Here is a 12,311-nt window from a genome sequence, read left to right on the forward strand (position 1 = left end):
TGAGTTTTTAGGACGAATATCCCTCTAAAAGTCCTCTTTACGCTGACACTGGTATCGGGTCCTACCGCGTGCATCATGGGCGTCTCTTTACCCAGTATGATAGAGAAAGTGTGCAGAAAGTAATGTTCGGTGAACAAGGCGAGGAGAAAGTTCAGGCTTTTGGAAGGGGATTTCGGAAGAATGGGGTTATATTGAGCAGAAGATGGGCGAAATTCAAACAAGAGAGAAAGATACGAGACAGACTTCAAAAACAGTCCGTCGCAGTTAGTTTCTCCCGAGGATTGCTTTGTCATCGGTCCCTTCGGCCGCGGTTTGTCTGCGCTACATTCGAGATAGGGAGGGAGAGAGAGAGAGAGAGAGAGAGAGTTTAACTCTAAGTGCGTCGCAGTACTTCCTGTGGCAGTCGAGACGGTTGAACAACGACGGTGGTTTTAGAGCGCTCTGAGATAGCCACACCGTTCTTCGTCAGCTGCCCGCTGCTGAGCAAAGACATGGACGAGATTGAAAGCCACAGGCTGGAATGGTAGAAAAGATGGCATTCTGAGATGCATGGCGCATATTAAGATTCAACCCATCATTTATATAAAAGCTGATCAGACAGCCACTTTGATGAACGGTAAGACTGCAAGAACTACAAGCACTGCCAGTAAAAAGCAAATCGATCCAAGAGAATAAGCTGACATAAAATAAATAGGATTTAGACAGTGTTCAGAGCACTAGGTAACAGGGATATTGCCGAATTATTTGTCATTTGGAAGCTCGTTTTTTCACTGCCTTGTAATTTCTTATTGCCTATGAAATGATAGAAACCAATTTGAGTGCATCAAAAGAAGATAAGTCGACCTATACTGATCTTGAGTAAACGTAACCCCTTGGTAGGTTATAAATATAGACTCACATCACTTCTGAATCCTTGCTGACAGCGAGATATCAATCCAGAAGCTTCGTTGTCAACTGGCCGGTGCCATTGCAACCTTACAAAAATGGAAAGCTGGCGTTTGTAAAAGTGCTTGTCAAGAGCATCACTCTGTATTGTCTCGTTGACAGTTTCATATGAAATCCATTTCATAGTTACAGCACCAACGGCTATCGATGAAGGTCCAGAGCGAACATGTTTAGTCCTACGGTAAAATATTGATAAAATTTGCAATAAGAAAACGCTAAGCTTGCAGTTTTGGTAGATGAGCATACTATTGAGTCAGAGGAGCGAGATAAACCGATTGGTAGTTATTAATAAGTAGAAATATATGCAGGTGACAGTTATTGAAATGCAATCACATATGCATCTATATATATATATATATATATTATATGTATATATACCGCGTGTTCTTAGTTTACCTCAATTGTTTGCCCATAATGCTTCTTACACAAAAATGATGTATAACAAGAGCTCTATCAAGGTTTGAAGTAATTCTCCAAGTACAAAAATTTTTCCAGTTTTATTAACGTATTTTTTTTTCAGCTTTTGAAACTTAGTGATAGCTTTAAAACATCTAAATATTTGAGCAAAATGGTCAGGATTTTTATACGCTTTCATAACAGCATTTCGATCATATTGATCGAAAATATCCGTAGTTAGTGTGAATTGAATATTAGGAGCATACTCTATGCATTTTAGTATAGCCTGCCCCTAATAAGCATGTGTGTATTGACCCTCTTGCAGCGACTGTTGGGTCTTTTCTCATCCTGGTTTTTAATTAGAACTGGATAAGACAAAAGATTAATAGATATCTAAAATGAGTCATCCTGGTGCATTGTGGAAAAGTGAATTAGAAAGATACCCATTTTCTCTTTGTCCTTCGAAGGTTCTATCTAATCTTTCTGTTAGGAAGCGTACACTTTACCTTAGTTCGTTGCTTTAGATGGTTAAATAGCTTCACGGCTAATAGCGGTGATGCAATTTTATTTTCGTGTATATTTCGTCGGCGTACGGCTTTGCTAAGGCCCACTTGGAGACACTTCAACCTCCGTACATCGACCTTACAGTTAATGAAGTATGCTACCTATATGAAGTCATTTTGATACATTATCTCACACAATCGTGAGTTGTTTTAATCTATTCCGCGTATCAATAAGCTCACAACTATGGTCGCTAAATGTTATAAAACGAAAAATTTTCGCAAAATAATTGTTAGTATGAAAATCACCTATTTTCCAACAAAGGCTGGACGTATGTGCATGTACAACAGAGTATATATATACTTTATTGAACGCCCGTTTATATATATATATATATATAGAGGGATATAGCGTGTCAGCGCCATGAAATTGCATGACCGTTATAGAGTAAGTATGTATGAGACACAAAGCGAAGCCTGGCCTTCAAGCAATGTCAACGCTGAGTGAATGACGCGGAAGAAAAAAGATTATCGACTCTTTGCACGGAAGGAGTTGGGAGTGGCAGGGTTAATGAAAAAGTATCGGTTGGGTAGCAGACAAAGAAGGCGTCTGGTACTCGATTTACTCACTTTTAGATATTTTTGTACGCCGTGAGGTTTTCTTCACTCTAACATCAACTTTATGCCAACCTTATGGTGACCCCTCTCTTGTCCTACTACGTTGTCTGCCAAATGATGAAAGCCTGAAACTACCCAGAGCTTCGAACGGTTCCAGTCCGACAAAACATCGGGCTACGCTGCGATGCCATGTCAGGCCTAGTGTTTTTCATTCTCATGCCGTTCCTTTTCTAGCTGTCTCGTGCTTTGTTCCGCCTTTCGAAATGAAGACCTCCTCGTCATCCCACAGCGCTGCTACTGCAGCTTTTATTTCACGTTTGCTGCTAAAGAAGAAATTGTTCACTCCGCATTCGTTCACTCTTGACGCGCGAAAGTTAACGCTAGAATGCATGTACTGGCGCTATAGCTGCGGCCGCTGGTGTCGCCGCTGACGCCATCATCGTCTTCCCCGCCAAGAAAACACCAGGCCATCTTCACGATGATGACCTAAAAATGATGAACAAGGATGAGAGAAGAAAAAACAGAGCTGTAGCTACTGCGGGGTCTACGGGTGTCGACAAATTGACGTGCCCAATTGGAGAAGACGGAACGTCCTCATAGGAAAAACCTGGAACAAAGAGGAAGCGCATCCATGCCTGTTCGGTTTTAATGCAAAGAAGTGAAAATGGCGGCCAGTTAGTAAAACAATGGAGACGACACCAAGCACACAAACGCCTACTCGCACCTCGCAAAAAAGTAGCTCTTCCCTCTTTCACCAGCAAGCAAAGCAAACCGGGAAGACTTGATAACGATTACAGCAGAGAAGATGCGGTAGCTGAGTATAGAGGGACGAATTAAATGCCTTTTTGCAGCCGGCAGCTGGATTGACAACTAGATTTTAAGGCTATTCCGAGGTAGCAGCGTTAAATACTAGACACGTTGGCTAGCATGCGACAGCAATGACAACGAAGTTACTGAATGGCACCGTAGGGAGGCGGCAGGCAAAAAACAGATGGCCGTCAGCGGTGCAGAGGGTGATGGCGCTGTCGCTGTCATTTTTCAAAAAAGTCTTTCCACCTCTTCTGCAACAATTGCACAGGATGTTCTAGACTATCCTAGGTGACTCTCGTTCTTTTTTTTGGCTTATCATTCGCGCCACTTTGTATCTACATTCCCTCGACTGGAATAAATACACGTCTTAATTATTTGGAAATCCTCGTTGTTGTTGGCTTTGCTATCGACGAACTACGTAGTTCGCTGAATTGTTGCCAGTGGGCAATGCTAAATCGTGAGTGGGTTTTATTCCGTGTATTGCGTCAGAAGTTAAAAGGGCATAGCCCGATTCTATGACCGTTTCCGATAAGAGAAATCCCGAAGCAGGATATTTATCGGGAAGGGTACGCAATGCCTACAGATGTACGTATAGACTGGCAAGCATGAAGTCTGCTCATTCAGCAATCGTCACTGGAAAGGGTCTTCTGCTATATTCAAATAGAAAGCCAGAATTTGTCGCTGTTCGACTCAATTGAATTTCAGTTAACGAACGCATACGTGAACTGTTTAGGAAGTTAGATTAAGAGTGGCATAGAACTGTTTTCGATTTAGAAATATGCCACGGTCTTCTAGCGTACAATGGCCAATATCTGTACGTCTCAGTCTTATGGAATTACTCAATGAGTTCTTGGACAAGAGGACTTCCTTGTCATTGTTTGGGTTTAGTGGACATTACACCATGATGTTCATGTCGGCGATCAGCTCACTTAATATGACTCATCGCCTTGTGGAGCGTTTAGCTACTTGACCGTTGGGGTGTGGCGCGAATATAACTACCCATTCGATCTATAGATCAGATAAGTTGGTCAGTAAACAGCTAGCTAAAAGCAAGGGCGATAGAGAAGACATTAATTTTGCCGTGTCCTCATTTTTGCACACTCTCAGACAGACGGGCAATGTCTGCTGGGTCGGATCACACTCTGGCTGTGGTTTTTGCAGTGAATACGCACTGCTCTACACATCAAATAACTATCATCGTTTTTATAGTGGACACCGGCAACGGGCTAGCTACTACTATGCTTTCGGCAGTATAATACGACGATCCAATGCTACTGGCGGTCCATTCCACTCGCCAACGCCTTCTCTCTCAGTCCCCTTTTATTGCTACTTCTCCTCAGCTCAGGAGTAAAAGAACATGAGATTTCTACGTATAACCACACCCTATAGCGACACCCAACGGCCGTTGCCTATCTGGTCCATTGCTGACGTTAGTAACGCTGTAGAGGATCTATCTAAAGCAGGACGACAAAGATGGTCGACCTGCAGTAATGCTACTAAATGAGCTGTATCGTTATTTATACGGGTAGCAACTTGCGGCTATGGGCCGTAGCCGTTACGAGGACGCTGTACCGTTTCTCTCTTTGCGCCTTTCGGGCGTTCCCTCTCCTTCTCTGTTTCTGTTGTGTATCGCTTTTGTATCTGAGACGCTTCACGAGCTTCAGCGGCTGGCTAGCGAGAAGATCGAGATGGTGGGATGATGTCACCTCACGCGTTGTCCGCCTCTCGACAAGAGGCGCTTAAGAGGCATCCTGCTGTTTTGTCCCTTCCTTCACCGCCTCGTCGCTGCTGGACGCACATAGCGGCAGCGACCATCAGAACTCACTCAGGGTGCGCTCACCCTTAACGTCGTACTCTAACTGCCTGGCCCGTCGTCAGCAGCAGCAGCAGTACGAGCTGCGGAGTGGCCGATTCAAGAATCGCTCAACGCACTTTTTTCCGACCAGCAGAGAAGAATTCAGGATCGAGTATTTCGGCTCTGTCCAGTTTGGCTCGTTTTCCAACAGTATCTCTTTGGGTTAGTTTGGTGGTACAGCCACTTTTGCCCATCGCTAGTCACCGTTGCTTATGGCCTCCATCCACCCATAACACCCTTCAGTTCACGCTGACTTGAGCACTATTGAAGTCGTTCCTAGTTTCTTCATGGCTGTGGCAGCAACTAATGATTGGGGATTTCAATTCGCCTTAATGCTATAGTGGTAAATGGGAGCAATAGTGTTAGGCACTGACGATAATGACAGCGCATTGCAGCAACGCATCACTTGTGTTTTGCTGCTATCATTTGGCTATTTCATGATACATTGCATACAAACGCGCTGACAGTATTCGATGTAGTTGTTACGTGAAGTAATGACATAGTGCATGTACAAGTGCGCTCCGCGAGGGTCCAGAGACCGCAAGGGGAGTGAGTTTACCCGGTATGGGGTGTGCGACATGTTGTTGTTTTCAATGGGCGAAAATTGGGTGCATCCGGCATAGCCTGCTCGTATGCACCCCTTCGGGTAACGTAATGTAACGGCGTCGATGCTCCAATATCAGTCGTTCTCCCTCCTCCTCCTCCTCCCCTCTGTTGTCCCTGGGTTGGTCTTCGGTAGAACTGGTAGCGGCAGCTGTTCAACTGCCGTCGTAACGAACATTGCCTGTGCAGAACGTTCCCCGGCGTCTATTCTCGTGGATCACGTCTTCGATCTAGGCAAAGCCTTTGAGCGGAAAACGAAGTCGAACGAAGGGAACACGCGCGTTGTCACCCAAGTCGTCGTCTGGCCGCTGCTACTCGCTCAGCTGGCCTTGTGAGCATAGACATGTATGAATGATACCGCGTGGATGATGCTCCTGCTGTGCAGGCGGCAGCGATGAAAAAGATAGCAGTACACTGCAAACAACAATATAAAAACAAGACAATGCTACAGCAGCTGAAAAGAAGAAGGAGGAAAGCAAATGGATTTTCTTCGTTATTGGATTCGAACACATGCTCACTTTATCCACTTATCCAGCGTGGGTCCTTCCTTACTTCGGCATTTGAAAGTCACCTAATTGCCTTGTGCCGACAGAGTTAATGCTTTTTGATAGAAATCATGGGGTATAGTATTAGCATGGCTGGTTTGGTTTAGCCAGATATCAGGCGTTAACGTGGAATTCGCTGGAGGGGCTGCAACGCTAAAGGAGCTACTAAGAGGTGCTTGCGGACTGACTACACCGTTAATGTCCGTCTAGTCCTTGTTAGTTGTGCTTCATTCGTCTGTTGTTCCGAAATTTGAGAGCGCACATCTGACTGAACGTCACCCGCTCGCAACCGGGGAGATCTGATCCCTACTTTTCATCTCACGGCTTCGCACTATTCAAAGCCTGGCCCAACGCCCCACCGCTTCGTCCGGCCTCGACTAGATACGCGGAGTAGAAGTCAAGTCCCACAGCACACATTTCACTGCGTACGCACGTTCGCCATTGCACCGCTACTGTAACCATAATACTTCAGTAGCAGGAGCCCGAGATACTCGGCCAGGGCTGATGCATTCATTGTGTGTGCAGTAGGGGTAGACGCGAGACCTCTGTGTGGAATCAAGCGGGTGGGTGCTGGCTCACTGCGTTGTCGTCAGCGGGGCTGTCTCCCACTCTCATAGTAATGGTGGCGGTGGGTTTGTTACAGCGGTCTCGCCTCAAGAAGCTGGTAGGTGGGATTTATGTCGTTCACAAAGCCAGAGCCAGTGTGGGGGAGCAAGGATTGGCATTGAAGGAAAGGGAGCATGCAGAAGAAAGAAGTCTGCCTTTGTTCTAATGAGGTGGGATGCCTTGGAGCAGCTGGTTGCAACTTTTTATAGCAAGCCACTGCGCTTAGCGAGCACGACCACCATCGCAACTAGACTAAGTCAACGGCCCAACTCAATTCACGGGCACAACAGGGGCAAGAAAGTAAGGAGTCGTAGAAAGCAACGAGGCTTTTCCCCGGCGAATTCTCTGCGTGTGCGGATCTGATCGGTGCTAGCAATGTGGCCTCGTGGGCCGGGGGCTGTTGTAGCTTGTGTGTATCACGATAGCTTCTTGTTCTTGTCTAAATGGGGAAGAGAAAGCGCTGAGCCAAATGGGCCTGCTGTAGTCCATTTTTACTCATGGTTTTCGTGAACCACACAACGTGCTCCTCCCTTGGTGCGAATCTCAACGTATTATAGCGAAGCAGATGGGTGGTGCCGAAATGCGCCGCTCTCGAACTTGTGACACCTTCGGTGCGGCAGGACGCGCAGACGAGGGGGCCTTACCAGAAGTAGCTAGCAAGCTTGCATGGAGAGACGAGTGGCCACGAAGGTCCGATCTCATTAAGAGAACCGGATGGGCAACCCTAATATCTTAGTGATTAATTCATATACTATCTATTATCGATAGCTTCTTATCGCAGATGTACGTCCATTAGATCCGACCAAGGAAAGATGCCTAGGATTCAGAAGTTTTTGATTGAACGTCTACCGAAGAATGTATGAGCTTTCGAAAATATTTCAGACATGTCTATATGCTTGTTATTGAACCTGTTGGATTTACTTCTACAAGGGCTAGTTGGTTCGAATTTTTACCAGTCGCCATTAACTAATTATTGCTCGCTTCAATTTAAACTAATGCCAAACCCAGCCGCAAAATGATTTGCTCTCAATAACAAATACATTGAATAATACTACAGATCGAAAGCGTCGAATATTCGTCACGCATAAAAACATCCTAGAAACTCGAAGTAATGAAGCTAGTTAATTTGCCAACCTCTAGCATGAACGTACGTAGGTGTCCGTTATACGTAATAATAACTGTGCGAATATTTTATAACATGGTAAATAAAGAGATAAGTAAAGGGTAAATAAAGAGTATCTCGAAGGTGCACTGCCGACGCCTTAGGCAGCGGACACGAAATAGAACGAATTTACATACGCCAGCTTGGACACCCCGATCCGATTTGTATCGGAGACACATTCATCCAAACGTCGTCACAGTTTTATTTCACGCGAACGCTTGATTAGCGAGTGGTTCGTGAATGACAAGAAGATCTCTGAAGAAAAAAGACGACTCGTCGAGATAATGCAAAGCGAAAAGCCAATTATATAACAACTTTCTGTTGTACTAATATGCATGCACCAATGCAACAACAGCAACGACAGCGACGGGTATTGTTAACCTATGGACAAAACGGTCTATAAGATAGCGTGGTAACTACGTAGAAACTAAGACTGCTGCTAAAAAAAAACACCTGAAAATCATAGAACTTGCTGAAATGTTACAAAATATCTACATCACTTTGTACGTGTTTAACTGTGAACACGTTGAAAGCCAGCTTATCAGGTACCTTCTAAGCTTTCAGTTGGTATAAAGCGTCGCTGGGCCCCGTTTCGGCTATACAACGGTGGCTACCGGTTGGCCGACTTCTCTGCTCCGGCATGTTTATCGCTGAATTTTACGTGTGCGTCAGATAGATTTCGACTGCTTCCGCCATAATATCCAAATGTTACGTCGGCTCACATGACGCCATGCTATCTACGTTCATTTCTTCCCGTCCTTTAGCTCTGTACTACTAACTATGCTGTAAGCTAGAAAGCTTTACAATCCGAGCGGCAATCGGGCACCAATTCCCCGGTCCTATGGTCATGTTGGTTCATTTACAGTTGTTAGCCAAGTCAGTTGTCCCACTGGATTAGTGCTTTGCTCTTGTTAATAGTGTACGGCAATACAACACAACAGCACATTCGTACACAACCGTAGCGGTAACGGCCTGAAACGGACAAGACAATGTATGGACGGACGGCAAGGACTGCCAGATACCCACCAGTCTGACTACATCCATCGGAAAAAGGTGACGGTGCCCACGACAAAAGCGAGTCAATAGCACCAACAAATTGCTAGCGGTCCTGGCGCCGGCTATCTGCTCGTCCCAGGGGACCCGTTGCGATTCACTCTTAGAACTCGCCGCTATTACATATGTGCACTTGTCTTTCTCAACGAATGAGACCCGGGCCGATGCGGACGGCAAAAACGGAAAGGCACCGCATATATTATTTACAATTACTGTTTGTAACAGTAAATAGAGCATTCGAACAAATTCTATTCTGTACGCCTCGTCCCAGTGCTCCAGCTACTTTCGGATCAGTTGGCTGAGGCAGGTGCTAGCCGTATGATACACGCGGAGAACGCACCATGGAGACATCTCGGGAAGACAGCTGTAGCTGTCTTTTTTGCTACAATTTGTGCGTGAGTGTGCTTAACATGTGTAGTCAAATATGTAATTTAGCGTTGACTGTTGAAATATTTATTGGCTTTAGAAAGCTGCAGGAGGGAAGGCGAATGTTTAACGTATAAGTAATTGCGAAGTAATGTAAATGGAGGTACAGCGAAATGGACGCTTCACAGAAATTATCATCCTGTGAGAAGGTCTGGATTTTTGGGTTTTGTTATAATGTTAATGAAATTTGCTAGGATTTCTATCTCAGCTTAATTCGAGATCTTTAGAAGAACTAGATATCCTTTTGGCTTGTCCCCTTGTTGTTGTGAACACAATTTATTCACTACTATGGGTTTATTTACTTCCGTGTCAATGATTGCCGAGAATATATGTGTTATATGTAAATTGGCCGTCTTGCCTCTCATTCCGTGGTTGTTATGTGTAAAAATACGCCAAAATGTCGATTGCGTTTAGTTGCTAGTGTAATTTTTTTTTTTTATAATGTAAATAAGTCCCTTAATAAGTTGAATCTGAACTTGTTTCCATTAGTGGCAAACTTCTCTTGTAGATCATATTTTCGCATTATTTTCCTTGCGTTTTAATCGTATAGGCAAACTGCGTTAGTTCTGTGCAATGTTATATAAAGTAAATTCTGAAACGTCTCGTTAGGTCGCAATCTTTTAGTGTTGCATTGGATACGCGTTTTAGACGAACCTAATTATTCTCAGGTCGGAAACGGGAGCCATTACCTAGCTAGGTGCAAGCGTTTTTTGCTTATCAGAAGGCCTTCTGCTGCAAACATCCAAATACTGCCTGAGTCAATCGGCACATTTCTATGCGGTAGCCATGGAACGATCGTTCTTAAAAGTAAGTCGATATACAAAATGAGTACATAAAGCGCACGTCAACGGATCCACGTACTTTGATTGCCCCTATCAGCGAGTTCCGTATTTCCCTGACGTTACAGATTTTCATTTACTAGCTATAGTAGCGGAACAGTCATGCGAAAGCTGTGTACTTAACACTACAAGGGCGAAGGGTTGAATAATCTCATTGAGAGTGAACATAGTCTAGTAGTTAATTTGGTTGACGGTAATACACAATGCACATCCTCACCCAACTTATTACAGCTGCCGCCGTCGTTGTAAGTACCGAACCCGTACCCGCAATGATCCCAGGTATCCAAACACAGGATATTTAGAAGAACGAGTTGCACGAAGCTCGGGCAGCCTTGAACCACGAAACTACGCCAAGCCGCGCGGTGTATGGAAAAACAGCTCTGCAACCCCGTCTTTTGTCCTCTTAGAGAAATGATAAACGCTAGTGGAGGTGTTTGTGGTAACGCCGGAAAACAGGAGCAAAAGCGGCCCTTTTTAGGCGGCCATTTTTCCTCGATCTCTCATTCACGGGACTCATCAAAGCACTCAACTGTCTACAATTGGGGCCGCCACGAAAAACCCCACTTCTGATTATACACACAGGGAGGGGAAGGCTCGTTGAGAAAAGTGTTTAATTTTTCCCACCTTTGCGCGATTATGTTACTGCTCCATTACTCGCGTACAGAACAACGAGACTGCTAACAATAGTCTCAACAACAAAAGTCCTTAATAATAGAAGAGACAATAAGTATATAGACGGCGACAACTGAGGTGGGAGCTTTTGGAAATCAGGTTCCAAAAGTATTAGCACCCAGCGTTACGTACTCCAAAATGCCGTCCTTCTGTGATCTGACGGGACTCACTGGAGTACAAGGTCCTACTAAATACCCCCGTTCATCTCTAAATTGTAGCCGTGGGGCTGACTATCCCTGGGCTTTGCGGCTACAATATCAAAAATAATACTCAAGAAGCCAAAGCGCCGAAAGTGAAAAAAGATCAATGGCCGGCTTTACGGTTAGTCCTTTTTGGAGGTGATTAGAACTTCTGCCCTTTGCGGCTAAAGGTAAAATTTGGAAACGCTAGCTTAACATATTGTAGTGATTCGTATAAATAGCATATCTGCCCTTGAAAATAATTAGTTAAGACGTTTCTGGTTACCAAGCAGTGACCACGGCAGGTTCTTTTTGTGGCTGTTTGCATTAGATGGCAAATTTGTGGTGTATATGTAGACGGCTTGCATACACCGCGTTCTTACCCGCCTGAACCTCGTTAAGATTTCTCACAAAGATAGCCTATTTACCACCTTCCTGTACGGACGATATGCCTATGAGCAGACTACATATAAATATCTAGTTAAGACGTGTCTGAGATTTCAGACTTCGTCAGGATAAGCTCGGCTTAGAAGTAGGACCGTCTCGTACCTTAGATAGATTAATGTTGTATTAGCAAATCGGTGATAATAAGGCACTTGACGCCAAAGGTCGTATCAAGCGAATGCGCTTTACGGAGCCAGAAAACGGCGTTTACATGATCAACAAATCTACTGTTTAAATTGTAAAACTTTGTTCCTTGCTTTTAATATCATCGAGCATTTGAATGATTCAGTTGCCTCTTAATGATCAATAGTATGGAGAGACGTATAGGATTGATAGACCTATTGTGTATAGCGTTTCCGGTATTTAGATAATTCCCAAAACTTCATAAATCCTAAATGAAAAGATCTCTAAGTTTACTTTTAGCTAAAAAAATGTGCTGCAAAAGTACCTTGATCCGTTGTTATGTAATGGCGATTAATTACGTCTTTAAAAAGATCAAACAACTTTCCTAAATAAGACGAATATTTAGAACACGATTGAAGCTGACGTTGACGTTGACGAATTTCATCGAGGATTTTCTAAATGTCGTTGCCGTGTAGGTCGTCCCGCTCTGGTTCTTTAATGGAAATATATTTGAATTGCAGGTTATTAACCATAA

The sequence above is a fragment of the Varroa jacobsoni genome, unplaced genomic scaffold, assembly GCF_002532875.2.
Source record: "Varroa jacobsoni isolate VJ856 unplaced genomic scaffold, vjacob_1.0 scaffold_1437, whole genome shotgun sequence".
Lineage (NCBI taxonomy): Eukaryota > Metazoa > Arthropoda > Arachnida > Mesostigmata > Varroidae > Varroa > Varroa jacobsoni.